The 17,987-nt window shown below is 37.6% G+C and overlaps 2 long non-coding RNA genes across 2 annotated transcripts; one reads left to right on the top strand and one right to left on the bottom strand.

Annotated features, from left to right (window-relative positions):
- Nucleotides 1–3,084: 3,084 nt before the first annotated feature.
- LOC148114533 (uncharacterized) lies at nt 3,085–6,742 on the bottom strand. Its single transcript, XR_015732996.1, has 3 exons — nt 6,651–6,742; nt 3,654–3,743; nt 3,085–3,214 (listed from the first exon to the last, which is right to left on the bottom strand). It is a non-coding gene; the product is annotated as an uncharacterized LOC148114533 (long non-coding RNA).
- On the top strand, nt 6,466–14,343 carry LOC117664364 (uncharacterized). Its single transcript, XR_004591006.2, has 2 exons — nt 6,466–7,189; nt 12,973–14,343. It is a non-coding gene; the product is annotated as an uncharacterized LOC117664364 (long non-coding RNA).
- Nucleotides 14,344–17,987: the final 3,644 nt, after the last annotated feature.

The raw sequence follows: 17,987 nt of genomic DNA on the forward strand, positions 1-17,987 counted from the left end.
AGGACTTACCTAATTATTTGGAAACTGTTCAATCCTTTTTGACCTGAAGAATGGATAGGGACCTTGATGTTGTCAGAACAACCACCGTCAATTAGATCTGCCACTCTGGCTGGTGAAAGCCTCCAGGATGATGACTGCCAGGTGGGTTAAGGCAATAATGAATTGTTTACTATAGAAGAGACATTTCTAGGACCTTTTAAGGAGGTCCTGGTTTGCCCACTCCTCAAAAAAAAAACCCCAACCCTCTCTTGATCCCAGCTGTCTGGATAGTTTTTATTCAGCTCCCATCTTCCCTTTCTAGAGAAGATGTAGAAGTAATGGTGGCTTGGCAGAGTCTTGAATGAAATGAATTATCTCAACCCCTTCCAGTCAGGATTCAGGCCTAACTCTGGGACAGAAAAAGCATTGATCACACTTGTTGATGATCTCAGACAAAAGCAGGATGTAGATAGTGCATCCATCCTTGCTTTTCTTGATTTCTCAGTGGTCTTCAATACCATTAACTATCCTTTTGGGACAGCTGCAGGATTTGGATCTGGGCAATACAGTTTTGCACTGGTTTTCTCTGCTGTTGATAGGTAGTGAGAGGTCTAGTCAGTGGTGGGATTCTACTGGTTCAGACCGGTTCACCCAAACCAGTACTTCCCACTTCCTGCCAAGAGTGAACCAGTTCTCTGTTGCTGTGAAAGTGGGCCCACCCGCTTGCCCCTGGGTTATACTGACCTTTATTTCTGCTTCTGAAGCCCAGCTGATCAGGGGTGGCAGATTGAACTGGCCCTCCTCAGCTGTTTTCGTTGCTCCTTTCCTTGTTTGCAATGCGGAAGTTCAATTTTATGGAAATTGTGCACATGCGCACAGAGCTCAGTGAACTGGTTGTTCAACCGGTAGGATCCCACCCCTGGGTCTAGTCCATGGCCACTTTTTTGTGGCATATCATAGAGCTTGGTACTCTCTCCAGTCCTTTTTAACATCTGCATAAAGCCACTGGGTGAGATTAGCTGTGAACATGGGATGAGATACCATCAGAATGCTGATGATATCCAACTTTGCATCTTCACGCCCAGTGACCCAAGTGATGCTATCTTCCTTCTTGCATTCCCTAGAGACTATGGGCATCTGGATGGGGGACAATAGACTTTGGTTGAACACTGGTAAGACTAAGTAGCTCAGGGTGCATGGAGCTTTGAGAGCCAGGACTTTAACATCTTTAGTGATGGATGGGTTGCACCATACCAATGTGCAACTTGGAGGTTCTCTTGGACTCATGATTCCAGCTTGAAGAGCAGGCACTTTTGGCTAGGAGAGCCTTTGCACAACATTGAAGGGGCTATCCTTAAAGAGAATGCAGAAGCAACATCTGGCACAGAATACAGATGCACAGACAGTTCTTGAGGCTTCTATGGTGGCCCATCCATGAGCCATGCTGAGAATTGAACTGGTCTAAAAAAGTGACATTACACATTTCCCATCAAAGTCCCAAACCCACATGGATATTGGTTTTCTCAAGATGAACTGGACGTTTTTGCAACAGCCTTGATGATTTTTATAATAACTTGGGAGCTTTGATTCTGAAGCTGAACAATGAAGAAGAACATATCATTCATTTAACTGCAAGAATAGTTAGTCTCAAGTCATGGGAAAGTGAGAGCAAAAGATTTTGGAATGACCTCTGTGCCCACATGCATAGGCACACACAGCCCATATAAAGTCTGGCTGTTTTCACCAACTGTCATAAGAGGATTGTTGTTTCATTGCCTCTTCATTGAAGGTTGAATGGAAAAGTGTTTCTTATTTGTTTATACAAGAGCAACTATAGGGGTCACTGGAAGTTAATGAGTAGAAGTAATATGAATAAAATGACAAGGGGCCCCAAGCAAAATTCTCTAGTCTGGCTAGAAAAGAAAAAAGAGAAAACAGATTTTGGAACCCAACAAATAAAGATGAACTCACAAGTTATAAGCTGTTTGTTCCTGTCTAACCACTATTCATTTTCTCTTTGATGGTTCATATAAACTCCAAATTCAGTGCTGCTTTAGGCTGCATTCCTGCAAACCTGTCTAGTTATGATCCTGCTCATAGGGTGGGAGGAATTGTATTGGTGGGGCCATACTGGACAAAAAGAATCTAGTGTCTTAGTAAATCAAAAGCTGAGCAGGAGCCAACAGTGTGATGTTTTCATCACAGAGAGTTAGATGGCAAATGCTATCCTTGGCTTTATTAATAGAAAGATAGTTTCAAGACCAAGAGGAAACCTTGTTTTCTCTATTCTGTATTGGTCAGACTGCACCTGGAATATTGTATGCAACTTTACCTCCAGTCCTGGGCAGTTTGTTTTAGAAAACTGAAGTATGCTCAGAAGAGAACCAAGTAAATCAGAGGTCTTCAAACTTGGCAGCTTTAAGACTTGGGGACTTCAACTCCCAGAATTCCCAGAATTCTGGGAGTTGAAGTCCACAAGTCTTAAAGCTGCCAAGTTTGGGGACCCCTGAAATAAATAAAGGGCTTGGAAAGAAAAAAAAATATTGAAAATGGTAGAAGGCCCTGAATATGTTTAGCCAGAAGGGAAATCTGTTCGAGACATGGTAGCTATCTTGATATATCTGAAGAGCTATACAAGATTAAGAAGTCATTAGCATTCTTCCAGGGCCCTAGATTTTTTAAAAAATGGTTTAAACTAGAAGGAAGTTGATTTTTAGCTGGATATCATCCAGTGGGGTGGATTAGATGATTTCTAGAATCTCTTCACACTCTTACATTTTAGGATTCTATGATTCCTTCCTATGGTCTCATGTGACACATGAAAGGCCCTGAAACATATACAAGCAAGTTTTCCTAGTTAATTTTCAGACAAGCGTTTCAAATGTTCAGTGCAATCACATTGGCCAATTCACTTTTGGTCATTTACATGTTTCTATAACAGTGGCATTTCCATAGCAATCTGCTATATGGTGTATCCTATTATCTATATTGACATTTGTGCAGTTCCCTTTCACTCAAACTGGACCCTTGCATCAGCCTAAACATAACAACTACTTACTTAACCTGTGCATTTTCAGGCTAATCTTGCATGTTAATAATGGTGTCTTTTTAGCTAAAACTAAAGCACTTTATTAGGAATATATTTCTCAGGAAGACCTCAAATTCCTCTGGGTTCTCTCTTTTCCTACAGCTTCAGTCTTTTTACCCATCTTTACAGTTACATCTTCTTGAATATCTAAAAAGAAAAAAGAATATATAATGGAAATGATACACAAATATTAATTTTTAATATAAACATTAACGTTAATTTTGACCCAGCAGGTGCTGTTTAGGTCAGCATCTGCTGATCTTATTTTGCCCCTTTAGCCACCAGGAATCTATTTTTTTAATTAAAAGTTAATCACATTTTATTGACTAAATAATAAAGTCATACAAGGTTTTGGATACTAAGGAAAACATGGACCATGCCATTCTTCCTTCAGACCATACCAGTGGTGGGATTCAGCAGGTTCTTTCTGGATTGTGCGAACTGGTAGCAATGACTGCGGAAGGCTCCACTCACTCGCCCGGACATAATGCATGATTACTGTGCATGCGCAGAAGGCCTGCGTGCACGCTCACATTTGCAAACCGGTAGGGAAGGTAAGTGAATCCCACTACTGGACCATACTAACCCAACTATTCTGAAGGTAGTCCACTAGTTTTCCAGAAGTAAATCTGCTGGAACAGGAAATGATTAATAGTAATGTGGACATGGTCCAGTCCTAAAAAATGAGAGAGAGAGAACATTTAATGTCTATTTACTAAACAATCAAACCTTTCAACATTCATCAGTTGCAATCCTTTGAAGAGGAGATTCACTATATCGTAAGGATACCAAAAGATAAATCTATCTCAGCATCTACTTCTGTCCTACTATCGCAGCACCATTGAGAGTGTCCTGACATACAGCATTCTTGCATGGTATGGGAGCAGCTCTGTAGCGGACAAGAAAGCTCTACAGAGAATCATTAAAACTACCCAGAATATCATCGGACTCCAGCTACCAGCCCTGGACGACATCTTCGAATCTCGCTGTTTGAGAAAGTTGCATAACATTCTCAGAGACTCTTCCCATCCTGCTTACAATCTTTTTGGACTGTTGCCTTCTGGCAGAAGATACAGAACAATTAAAACTCGGACCACACGTCTTCTGAATAGTTTTTATCCCAGAGCTATAATTGCACTCAACAATGAACTAAAGGGCCACCATCAGTGAGCTGTTGGACAGTATTATTTCATCTGTTGTGTGGATGTTTGGGTGGTTTAGGGGTGGAGAATTGTGGTGGGTAGGAGTGTGTTTGAGGATTGTTATGTGTGTTGGACCTGGTCTTTGGGTGTTAAGTGAATTTCATTGTATGGGTATAGTGTGTATACCCATACAATGACAATAAAGTTATTTATTTATTTATTTTGGAGAATAACACTAACACTACTCTAAAAGCTTGAGCTGTAGTAAGCAATGAGAAAACTGTTTAGCCTAGATGAACAAATAGTCTGAAGTAGTTCAGCAGGTTCCAATATACCTCTGTGTTTCTTATGATTATGTAATAAGCACAGAGCCTACTGTGGGAGTAGATGCAATGCAACCTGGCATTGCATTAAACGCCATGTGTGAAAACAGCTGCAGTTTGACTTAAATAAAACAATAGATTAGCTTTTTATTGAGACAGAACTAAATAGTTGCAATGGAGGAGGAACAGTCACATCTAATCTATGTTGTAACATCAAGATAAAGTATCAGTAAGTCCCTAACAAATCAGTGCTGGCCCAAATAAAAAAATATAACTAGCTTCAAAGTCAATATCTGCAGTTTTGGGAGAGAAGCAACAGTTAATCATTTGTACCATGGCTGTTAACTCTTTAATCTATACCTCAAAATCAAATAAAACAGTTTAAACCATGTGTAACTCTTGCATTGTTTCTTGCTTTAAATGGCAAATCTCAAAAGAGGAGAGGCTTTTTGTTATTGTTGTTGAATTGATTTTGCCACTTAAATAATTATTTAGGCCTACATTGTGCTATAGCAGCTTTCCCAACAATATCTATGTATGTGTATATATATAGTTTCCCCATATGTGTGATGCAGGTGTGTGTTCAGATATGCATTTTTTGTGCTCTTTGAAATATCACACCCACCATTTTCTCATTAGAAAAATAGGTCAATCTCATAAAATAAGATCCCTGATACTATGTCTCCCTAAAACGTTAATGATGGAGATGGTTTCCACCACAGAACACCTTATAGGTGGTGAACATGACCCTTGTGTGTAACAAGTAAATTCAGGATGAAAACATTCAAAATTCCTAAAGACTTTCCCTACAGCTATTTTGCTTATTTGCTTGCTTATTTGTGTATTATTACACATATTTTGTATGGCCTGTATCTTGCAAATATTGATGTACAACAGTTCCTCTGGTTAGCCATCATTTTCAAATATGAGGAAAATAAATGACAATAGATAGATAGATAGATAGATAGATAGATAGATAGATAGATAGATAGATAGATAGATAGATGATAGAATTCTTTATTGGCCAAGTGTGATTGGACACACAAGGAATTTGTCTTTGGTGCATACAAGATACATTCATCAAGAATCATAAGGTACAACACTTAATTATAGTCATAGGGTACAAATAAGAAATCAGGAAACAATCAATATCAATATAAATCTTAATATAATTCGTAAATACACCATTTCCCAACTGATGTGGACAGTTGCAACAATGCATACTGGACTGAAAGTAACAGTGGCATAATTGTACAAGGGAACTTTATCTAAATGGAAGAGCGGTGAGCCCCACAGTCAGTCAGTCAGTCAGTCTCTCTCCCTGTCCCTCTCCCTGTCCCTCTCTCTCCCTCCCTCTCTTGTATTCACTTAGTGACCATTTCACTTAGTGACCATGTTATTGGAATGGAACTCAGTTCCTAGGTGGAACACAAATTACCAATGTTACAATGTTATTGGATACCTTTAGTGCTATTAAATCTTGGAACAAGCACAATAAAGCCCTTGTGAATACTAGTCTCATCTATCCAAGTTGGTTTTCTTGTTTCTTTCAAAGAAGAGGCCCTATTTTCATTCTGGGTTTTTTTTCCACACTAGGGCTCTGCAATTAGCTTCTCGGCTGAAGGCAATGAAACAGCCCATTCATCCTATGGGTTCTATTGATTTCTGGACTAAATGCAAAAGTTCCGGACATGGAATTTTATAAGAAAATGGCTTCCTTTCTGAAACCGAAACTGAGCAATCACCAAGCAGAGATGGGTTGCCTTTGTTTAAAAAGTGGTTTTTCTTCCATGTTGGGAGGATTGCTCAGTGAATCCCTGAGAGATCTACAAACCATTTCGCTCCTCAGATGCATCTTGCCTCGCTTCCCCCCCCCCCCCTCATTTCAGCTTCATTTGAAAACTTTCCAGCAAGTTCCCTCCCCTTCCCTCCTGTCCTCTGGAGCCATTGCTTTGGGCCTTGCATTATTTCTTTCTTGGAGCCTACAGTCTGGAGCCAGAGTGGTTTGTCTGCTTCCCTGGGTTCAGCTAATAAATTGGGATCAGAGGGTCACACAGCAGGGGACTTGGAAGCCTGCAAGCCTCTGACACCATTTTTATTAGTTTTTACTATACATACCATTTCAGGAGCTGGGATGCCATCCCAGTGGGGCCCTCTCCATTGCTTAGTAACTAAGATTTTGTAATCTAAGTTTTGACAAGGTCATTTTTTACCTTAGAAGAGTTGGGGGAACTACCCACATACATTAATTACTCAAAATAGGGACAATGCAAATGGGAACTGATCTCCCCTTCTCTCTATAAGAGGCAAACAAATGAAAAATCTCCTATCTAGAGGCTTGGCTCTTTTATAGAGGGCCCCTCTTGCCTGTTATACTTGGTGTGCAAAGAAATACATGCCGTTCAAAATGGAGAGAATGAATCTTCCTTCTTACTGAAAAGCAGAATTCCGGTTTCTTTGCTTGACTGTGCTAAAATGTTATCTTTCTATTTTTTTTTCTTCTTCTCATATCACATACAGGCTGCTGTATTGTGGTTACTGCCATAGGAATAACCCCATGAAACTCAGTGGGACTTACTCCTGAGAAGATATGGAACCATGTCCAATCTTACACATATCTTCTCTGGAGTTAGCTTTACAAGGGACTTAATTCTTTGGTGAGTATTGATTGAAATACCAACTCTTCCATTCCACTGAGATATAATAGATTTGTGGATAAATGTACATATCTGTTATCTGGAAACTCAAATTATGGGGGGGAAAGAATACATTTAAATAATATTATCTAACTAAAAATGTATCCTGGGCAATTAACAGCCCATGTTACTTATATTTAGTTATCCTAAAAATATAATTTGGTTACCTGATGTCTTACTATCTAAATTCTTACAGCAAAATGAAATCTTTTACATTTACCTTTAAAAAAAAACTTGTTTGCATCTTGTTATCCATTCATTTTATACATTCATCAATTTTCAAAATTTAGATGACAATTATTCTTTTAGATTTGGGTTTTGTTTCTGAATTTAGCAATGTAATTAGCAAAAAATGGTTTATGATATAGTGTACCGCATATTTAGAAGGCCTTTGGGGACTGATTGAGTGATCTGTGCCAACATGAGTTTTAATTATAATAAAATTAATATTATAATTAATATTAATTATAAATTAATATTTGTAATTATTATTATTATATACCTTATTTATGTTATTACCTGTGACTACCAAGAGTATTAAAAACTGAGATAGAATAAATCTCTTAAAATAATCCTATAATCACAGAAAATTCTGGTTTTAATAAACCATGATTAAAAACATGGTTTTGCATGGCGTGAACCCAGGCTTGATATGCTTGCATAGCTCAGTTATATGTTTATCCTTTACTTTCCACATTCAGATCTTAGAAAATAATACTTGTCAATGTGGCGTGATGGTTATGCTATTTTGGATCAGGGAAATCCAGGTCTAAATCTCCCTTCAGCTGTGGAGTTCATCGAGTGATTTTGGTCAGTCAGTCACTACCTCTCAACTCCAATCTGAATCTTCAGATACATTGGAGTGGGGGAGTGGGAAGTGAAATGGCAACACCGCTCCTGCGCGAGCTGCACTGGCTCCCAGTGGTCTTCCGGGTGCGCTTCAAGGTGTTGGTTATCACCTTTAAAGCATCGGGCCTAGCTATCTTTGAGACCGCCTGCTGCTACCAATGACCTCCCATCGTCCCATGCGCTCCCACAGAGAGGGCCTCCTCAGGGTGCCATCAGCCAATCAATGTAGGCTGGTGACCCCCAGTGGGAGGGCCTTCTCTGTGGGGGCACCTACCCTCTGGAATCAGTTGCCCCCAGAGATAAGGAGAATCCAAGACCTTAGTGCCTTCCGCCGTGCCCTTAAAACCCACTTTTTCCAGCAAGTCGGGCTGGCTTAAGAAGAAATTTTAAATATTTTAATTGGTTTATATTTTTAATTTTGGGCCAAATTTATATATACTTTAATTGTTTTTTAATATTTGTATTTTATGTTTTTTAATTCTGGCTGTACACCACCCTGAGTTCTCAGGGAGAAGGGCGGTATATAAATTTAAAATAAATAAATAAATAAATAAATTTTAGTCATCATAATGATCCAAATTGATTTTACAGGTGAATGCTGGGCCTATTTCTCTGCAAGTTGCTGATAGAGCTAAAATCATTTGAACAGGATGTCATTGCTCCTTGATTATTTCTATCTTTGCTTCCAACACCACTATCATCTCAGTCTGATGCCATTTGAAGCATTAGCCTTTGATGTGGTGAATCAAGGGTTGGGAACTGAGTAATGCTTTGAAGCCCCTTTGCTGTCACCTCAGTGGGCTTTAGTATTTGCTTTATATTTAGGTCCTCACACTAATGTTTGTTCTTTTGTTGTGGTCTTTGATTTCTTCATGATGGTCATGGCTTTGTCACCCCACAAGGCAGCCAAGTTAACAGTGACCTGAAAGGAAGGATACATCTCAGGCATTTTTATTCTCTGGCAGCAGCAAGAGTTGGCAAAAGCACAAGGAAGATCAGAGGGGAGTAGGCAACAAGTGTCTCCAATATGGTATTAAAAATGCAGACACAAAAGGGGGGGAAAAAGCAGACAGAAAAAGGCTGAAACTGAAGGAGTAACAAGGAAAAATAGCAGTTTGAAAGGTGGGGGGGGGGAACCTTGAATCCGATCTATACAAAAGCACATCTGCTGACTTGTGGTTCTGAAAACAGTTCCAAATTTTTCAATCTTGACTTGGCTAAAATGCTTCAGTTTTGCTGCCGATGAGGCAGCTGAACCTGGGAACTTCTTATTTGTTCATATTTTCTTCACTGATGGGTTGATGTTGAAAATGAGCTTCTGGGAAATAAAGTTGTTGTGTATTTATCCCTTTGTGCTATGAGCTTGGAGAGTAGAGATATCTTGCAATTTCTCTGTTCTAACATCAATGCAAGAAAGAATTATCCACAGGATAGCATTTTTCAGATGATCCTACCTGGTTAGATCAGTAGGCCCTTCTTTAGAATGCCCCACTGCTAAAACCTCAACCATTGGTTACTTTCTCCTGCTCTATGGAAAGCACTTTTGAATGAAGTGCACATTGTCAGTATTAAAGAAGACAGTGAAAAATAGAGATGTGCAGTGAAAAATGAGCCAAAGTGGCGCAGTGGTTAGAGTGCAGTACTGCAGGCTACTTCTACTGACTGCTAGTTGCAGTTTGGCAGTTCAAATCTCACCAGCTCTAGTTTGACTCCGCCTTCCATCCTTCCGAGGTGGGTAAAATGAGGACCCAGATTGTTGGGGGCAATAGGCTGACTTTGTAAACTGCTTAGAAAGGGCTGTAAAAGCACTATGAAGCGGTACATAAGTCTAAGTGCTATTGCTATTGCTATTCAGAAATGGGGAAAATGCTGTGCGGCGAGCATGTGGAGGCACTCATTGCAATTGTCAGCCATAACTTTTCCTGGCCTTGGTTGATAATTGTGCAATTCCAAGAATGTATATTTTTGGATTAAATAAGTGTTATTTGTAAGCCCAGAAAAAGGTTCAGAGAAGCATCATCAGATACCTAAAGTACAGACAGAATGTTTGTGAAACACTTTTTTTGCTTTAGAACTCAAAACTTTATATCCTACTAGAACAAAACTTCTCTTTAGCCAAACTTTTTTTATTTAAGTCAATTGATTTTGATTTTAATTTTATACTTTATATTTTGTAATTGTTCTAAGTTGTCCTTGGGTGTTGGCATGATAGAAAAGCAAATATTAATTAAATAATAAATTCAGATTAAAAATATCACTAGAGAAACTTAGTGTCTGTGTCTGTCTGTGTGTGTGAGAGAGAGAGGGGGGGGAGAGGGAGAGGGAGAGAGAGAGAGAGATGGTAGCTTCTTTTCCAGTAATATTGAACTATAAAGTAGGGCATACAAAACTTTTGCCAGACCAATTCTTGAATACAGCTCATCTGTCTAGATCCCGCACTGCATATCGGACATTAATACAATTGAACGAGTCCAGAGATATTTCACAAAAAAAGTCCTCCACTCCTCTGCTTGCAACAAAATACCTTATGCCACCAGACTTGAAATTTTGGGCTTAGACAACTTAGAACTTCGCCGTCTTTGGTCTAACCTAAGTATAGTACATAAAACCATCTGCTAAATGTCCTACCAACCAATGAATACTCCATCTTCAACCAAAACAATACAAGAGCACACAATAGATACAAACTCATGGTAAACCAATCCAAACTAGAGTGCAGAAAATATGACTTCAGTAAGAGTTCTCACTGCCTGGGATGCACTACCTGACTGTGGTTTCTTCCCCAAACCCCGAAAAATTTAAACTTAGATTGTCCACTGTAGACCTCACCCCTTCCTAAGAGGTCTTTAAGGGGCATGCTTAAGCGCACCAGCATGCCTACTGTCCCTGTCCTAATGTTTCCTTTTATTTGTATCCATTTCATGTATTTATAATTATGTTTACACTTGTAACTGTCATAAAATACATGCTTTTATACAAATAATAATATTAATAAAATATAATCCATTTTCCATTTTCATCCATTTTACTTGTTTTGACTTTAAGACCAACATTTCTGAGAGACTGAAAACTTTGATTGTCCTATCTGATAGCCTTTCACCACATTTTGTAACAAATCAAAACATTTGCACCTGTCTTATGCTATGTGGTTAATAGTTAAACTGTGACAAATAAGGGTGGCAAACTAGATTTATACTTATATTTATCTCAGCATGTGTGTTTATAATTGTTTCATCAGATTTCCAAAGAACATTGAAATAAGCCATCACTAGTAAACACTGCCTTATCTGTTTATTTACAATTTTATTTACTGCGGCATTTCAAAGCTGTCCCTGGCAGTTTACAATATAATAACAAATAATACAAAAGATAAATATTCAAAATTTAGCATCAGTGATGACAGATTAATTTACAGGTTTGTAAAATAGTTCCAGGATGACTGGTTTTTTAAATGTACATAGAGAAGGAGGACCCCTCTGAATCTCTGTGGGAAGACCATTCCATATGAGTGAGACATCAATAGACAATACACTATATGGACCATAAACACCCCTATTTTAGGAGTGATTGGAAAATTCTACTTGAAGATAACTGGAAGCCAAGTCATGAAGGACTTTATAAGTTAAAATTAGCTCTTTGAACCAGGGTCGCCAAGAGGATTATGGAACAAGACTAATATGGGCTCCCTCACCTACACATGGACACATAAATCAGTAATGTCATAATTGTACATTTATTAATTACATTCAAGAATTCTTGCAAATATATTAAAAAGAGGACAGGTACTTCTGTAAAAGATAATAAAAACAATAATACACATTAGTATATAAACAATAATGAAACAATATACATAAGCAATGAATTTAATACTAAACTTCGAAATGTTAGAATACTCTCGGGAAAAACCTGGTTATCTATATCATTGGGAAATGTTTTAGGAAAGCCAGTATGACCTTTAATAACATAGTTTTCTATTTCCAATTGAGAAGGCACATCTGTTATAAGAAGTCCAATATCACTTCCAGTATTTGACCTACTTTTCTCTTCACTATCTCAGCCATGCCCAGATTCTGTAGATAGTGAAGTACTCTCATCACTAACAATTGTTTCTCTAAATCTTAAATTGAGAATTTACTTGATTTGATGTTTCTTGAAAATCCAAACTGGCCTCATGAGATTCCAGCCTTTGTTTCAGTTTTGCACTTGTCTCACATTGTTCTGAATTTAAAGTTTTATTTTGGTTAGTTTCGCTTGTTTTGCATTTAACACCAAATTGAAAAAGCGTTTGTCGCCCTTTTTTATTAATCTCATCACGCTTCTGTTTTTCCTTGCGTTTTTGAGCTCCAGATTTTTGAGATGACATTTCATAACCATTCATAAACTAAATATATCCATAAATGAAATAAAACTAAACTTGCAAACTTAAATAAATAAGTAATGAAATTAAAATTCAATAAATTACATAAATAACTGTTCACTGAGTTTCAGTTTAATAGAGGTTATGTCAAACAAGGCTGCAAGGTGGTTTTACTATACACACAAAGTATGGAATATGAAGTATATATCCAATATTATTTTTTATTTTAAAAAAATTGGTTTTGTAAATTTTTTTAAAAAAATTCCCCTTCATGGGCCCCCTTTGAGCCCCATGGGCCCCAGAACAATGTACCGGCTGCACCCCCCTCTCCTCAGGCCTGCTTTGTACTCAGACACTTATTGTTATACAGATGTTATGAGTCTCATACACCAGAAGATACACTGCTTCCTTTAAGACCACCTGCAGTTTTCAGATACTTTTCAAAGGCAACCCATGATAAAGCATGTTGCATAGTTTCTCCTATTTATAGTTTCTCATATAAGACAAGAGTTACTATTACCAATATTTTCTGTTCCAGGAAGGACTACATGGGACATACCAGCCAAACTGGACATGGACTCCCAAGCATGACAAACACCTGCAATCTAATGAGCACCAATGCTAATGAAACTATTAAAGTGAATAAAGTGGTTAAAAAGGAAGAGTATTTAGCTTCTTCGGACATCATACTGGTGAAGCACAATTTGAACAAGTGGTCATATTAAGGTGTCTTATTGGCCTAGAATGTGAGGTTTTTGAGGACTGCAAGTAAGCGTGTCCATTAATGAAGGTATGCAAACAAAAATAAAATATTTTGTCCTATTTCTTGATTTGAGTATGGGAGGTATAAATGCAATGAGATGCATTTTGCCTCAAAATGGCTAAATACATTCATTTTCATTATCATTTAAGGATAAATGAAACTATTCATGCTGTCCAAAACTGGTTATTTTGACACCAAATGTTAACAATATGATCTGGATGTGACATGGTGGGTGCACAATGGGAGTTGGAGGTCTATATGCAACTCATGAGATATCCATTCTATGTAACATAATTTCCTTAATGAGAAGTTTTCCTAAATGTGAAGCCAATATGATTAAAATCCTGAATTTAGGAATTAAATTCATGAAGTCATAAGTCCTTGGCAGTGACCAAGAGTCATGATATCAGCAATCTAAAACAGGCAATAAATCGATCCCAGCTTCTGATCACATCATTGACCACAACATTACTGAGTCATCATAGATGGTTCATTCAGCAAAATTTGTGTCCAGGGGAAAATGAACACACCACAGAGCCTCCCAGTTGTGTCTGCTATGAACAAAATAGCTATCTGCTTCATCTGATAGCTGCATTGTTTCATTCATGGCAGACACAGGAGAAGTGGAACTAGGTTGTTACTGTAATTTAATGCTATTTTCTGTATTGCTTGGCTAAATAAACTCTGTGTAAAACAAACAATGTCTAGCTAATGGTGGGGGGGGGATCTAGAAGTATCTGGGATGACGTAAGAGGGAACCTTGTCAAGGTTTCCATGAGCTTGAGCCAAGGTGGCACAGTGGTTAGAATGCAGTACTGCAGGCTACTTCAGCTGACTGCTAGCTGCAGTTCAGCAGTTCAAATCTCACCAGGCTCAAGGTTGACTCAGCCTTCCATCCGTCTGAGGTAGGTAAAATGAGGACCCAGATTGTTGGGGGCAATATGCTGACTCTGTAAACCGCTTAGAGGGCTGTAAAGCGCTGTAAAGCATTATATAAGTCTAAGTGCTATTGCTCTCTTTCCAGCCTCACCTTCCTCTGTCTCACCATTCCTTGGGAATATCTATGTTCTATAGGAATGCTACAAGTGTGTGTGTCTGTATCGATCAAAAACTTTTCTACATCGAATAAAGCACCATTGTCGAATACATTTTCTCGTATCATGTATCATCCCCTGCTACATTTTATGAAGAGTGATGGGTGATTGATCTGTTCTGCTGACAGGTGATGCTGACTTAAAGGAGAAAAGAATCTAGGGCCTTCACCAATTGTTGCCCTAAAACTGCCCTGCTTTAAATTTGTAAGGACAGCATCACTGGCATCATTGCTGAGGCATATTAAACATAGGCCATGGAGGTAGTGCAATTTATGTTGACATACTTTGCTGCCAACTCAAGGATGAACAGAGTGCACATTAATACAGCTATGAGTAAGTGCCCTTAAGCATACCTGGATCATTTATAATACTTGTCTTAAAAGACTACTTTTCCTGCACAGATTAAAAGCTAAGGTGGAAAGGATACCATCCAGCTCTAAAATCAACTATGTAAAATGAATAGGGATCAACTTTATTAATATTGCTTCCTTCTGGGAGCATACAGTGTAACTGATATCAAATTAAGGGATACTTTCCCACTTTTATTAATGCACAAAGGAAAATTGTTTTGTAACTATATGATGACCAAAGGCTGAAAATGGTGGTTAACTACAGGTCAAGCTCTTATTTTAACAATGTAACTATTGAACTTATTTCTCCCTGTTTTACCCAAAGGAACCATGGTGGCACTATCTGGATTTGATTGACTGACTGATATGCTCATTAGTTTCTTTACATCCTACCTGTTTCTCGACATCATTCTCTTTCCTACACCCTTTCAAATTGTATGGCCTTTGGACCACACACATAATTGCATTTGTTGTTCCATTGTTTTCCCACTATTATAAGGATCATAAGGATGTAATCAACCAACCATCTAAAATAAACAATGCCTTAGTTAACCTAAACCCTTGAGTTGTTTACATGTTCAAGGTGTGAAAAGAAATTACTCAGGGTGATTCTGAGTTGAAGGTGAGCAACAATTCAAAGAGAATTCTCTTGATTCACTTTTTATTCCTCCCATTTTACTTACAGAACAGCCCTCTAGAATTTGGATTAGACACAAAAGTTTCCAAAGATCTAGATCTACATTCAAGAGCCTATAGGCTCCAGCACCACGAGTTTTAGTTTAATGCAGCAATAACAGTGTAATGCTGAAATTTCCTGCTTAAGTAGCAGTGATCTTGGCTGAACTTGTAAAAAAGGTAATTAAACTTGGGTCAAGAGTAAATGGAACACCTTTATGTATGGTGTCCCTTTCTAAAGAACTTGACCTTAAAAAGTTTGATTATGTACCAACAAGTTGATGTCAACTTTTAGTGACCTTATAGATAAACCTTAAAATGTTTATTTTTAATACAGGTAAATCAATTTCAGGTAATAGATTTGTATAACTTATATTATTAGGGTGATCTTATATTGATACTGATTTTATTGCTGTGTGAAAACAATGCACCCAGAGACTTCTATTAAAACAGTAAAGTACACACACACAAGATAGACAAGTTAAACAGGCAGATAGACATTTTATTTTATTTTGTTATTAGATTTTAAATTACAGCCTTTACTGCAGTTTTGGAAGTTTCTTTGCACTTTACATTACAACTTAAAAGAAAAATATAAATGTAAATAAATGAGATTGCCTTCCTAGTCTAATTTATTTGGGCGTAAGACAAATTGAACATTTTGGAGTTCATGTTTTCGACTGGATTTTCACTGGTTCACTTGCCATTGTGGCAATTCATCAACATAGTTAAATACACAGAAAAGTCAGCTAATCCAAAAGAGATTCAGCTAGTACAACTTTTCTCAGTCTAATAATTACCAAGGGCATTGAGCAATATTTTTCCATAATTCCTATGAATAGATGGGTAAATGACATTGTCATTAAGTCAGACAAGTGACCACAATAAACTTATGACATCACTTTCATTGCAATTGTGATGTCAGCATGCGACTGTGACTTGTGATTTTATTTCCAGTTTCTCCACTGATCCTGATTATCAGAAGCAAACTGTAAATCATACAAATGGCAATCATGACTGTAGAGCTGCTGCAATGGTTGTTGTGTGAGGACTATTAGTAAAGTTACTTTATAAGTGCCATCGTAACTTTGAACAGTCACTAAACTCTGCAAAAACTACCTAAACAACCACATGTTGCCTGCTGATCCTTTTGCTTCATGGTATCATTAAGTAATAAAAATAAATAAAAACAGATGAGAAAACATAGATTGAAAGAGCTATTATACATGTATAAGTGGGCTCGTATACATCAAGAAATAATTAAAAATAAAAAAGGAAACATGCCATTCTCACAAGGTTAAATTCCAGATAGCACAGTCACTCAAGAAGTAGTACTAACAATAGTTAGTTTAACTATTTCTAAGACCCACTTAGTCCTCAGACTAAGTCAGAAATATCCAATCAAGGAAAGCATCTCTATTATTGCCACTTAGGTCTGTGAGTGCATTTCCTACTATATATTATAATGAAAATATGAAACTAGTTGACAGGTGAGACAGAACGTGGCTCCAAGAATGCAGCATGTTCATTTGTTCCTTAAATTCCTGAAATAAATTGAACAGGCATATTTTATGATGCCCATAGTTGTATTGGCTTGCTATGGAAGTTTTGACCTCTGTTTCATGCCTTCTGAGTGCCATGCTCTACAATGTCTCCCAAGAGCCATTCTAGGTGAAGCTTATATGATTTCCTGTGACAGATGGTGCAGCAGGGCATGAAAGCATCTGTTCCTAGGTGTGCCTTTAGAGATAATCTTCAAAGCATTTGTAGGCAGTAAGTTGCTAAATGAGAACAAAACTATGTAGGCATGTTCAGATCAAGTATGTTAATGTTTGTTTCCAAAAATCTTAAACTGTGCTGTTGTAACCAAAGATTGATCAAGATTTTCCCCAGAAGAGGTGGATCATCAGTTTTGACTCACTACAAAGACTCCGTACTGATTTATAAATTAGAGATCCTGAAGACCTTTATATTAAGGGATGTAGGATTGTATCAGCAACTAAAACACAAAGCAGCAAATGGTGGGTTGAAGATAAGAATTTTAAAAGTGAGGCCTACATTTGATTTTCCACATACGACTAGCTTAAAATATCAGCAACATATCTAATTTACTATTTCAGAATGATTAACGTTCTATCTGAATGTATGTGTGTTAAGCTTTCCTTAGTGGATTCCAATTCATTAGACTTCAGATACAATGGATTTTCATCCCAGTTTATCAATCATTAAGATATCAGCTGGTTTCTTTTGTATGTCCAGTGTAGCATCTTTTCCATATCGTTCTTGTAGCCTTTTGCTTTTGAAATCCACTGATCAAATCAAATCAGACTCAATCATGTTGGGTAAAACTTGTTCCTTTTCCATAACATCTTTTAAACACAACCTATCTACATAATAGCAGAGATTTTGAGGTCCCTTGTTCACAAATATCCTTCAATACACCCATGTTAAAATATTTTGCTCCATTCTGTATTAGTAAATTGAATTTAATTGTTTGCCTTTAATTCTAATCTTTAGTTCCTTCTGGTTTCCTCTAGCATTCAACCTTCAAACTCACCACACTCTATGTTGTCTTTTTTTTAAAGACAAAACCATTTTCCCATGAGAAAGATTAAAATCTGGACCCTTAGTTCATTTGTAACTTTCCAAAATCAATGTTTCAATCTCCCTT

The sequence above is a fragment of the Pantherophis guttatus genome, chromosome 3 (assembly GCF_059756535.1).
Source record: "Pantherophis guttatus breed Tessera chromosome 3, ASM5975653v1, whole genome shotgun sequence".
Classification (NCBI taxonomy): Eukaryota; Metazoa; Chordata; class Lepidosauria; order Squamata; family Colubridae; genus Pantherophis; species Pantherophis guttatus.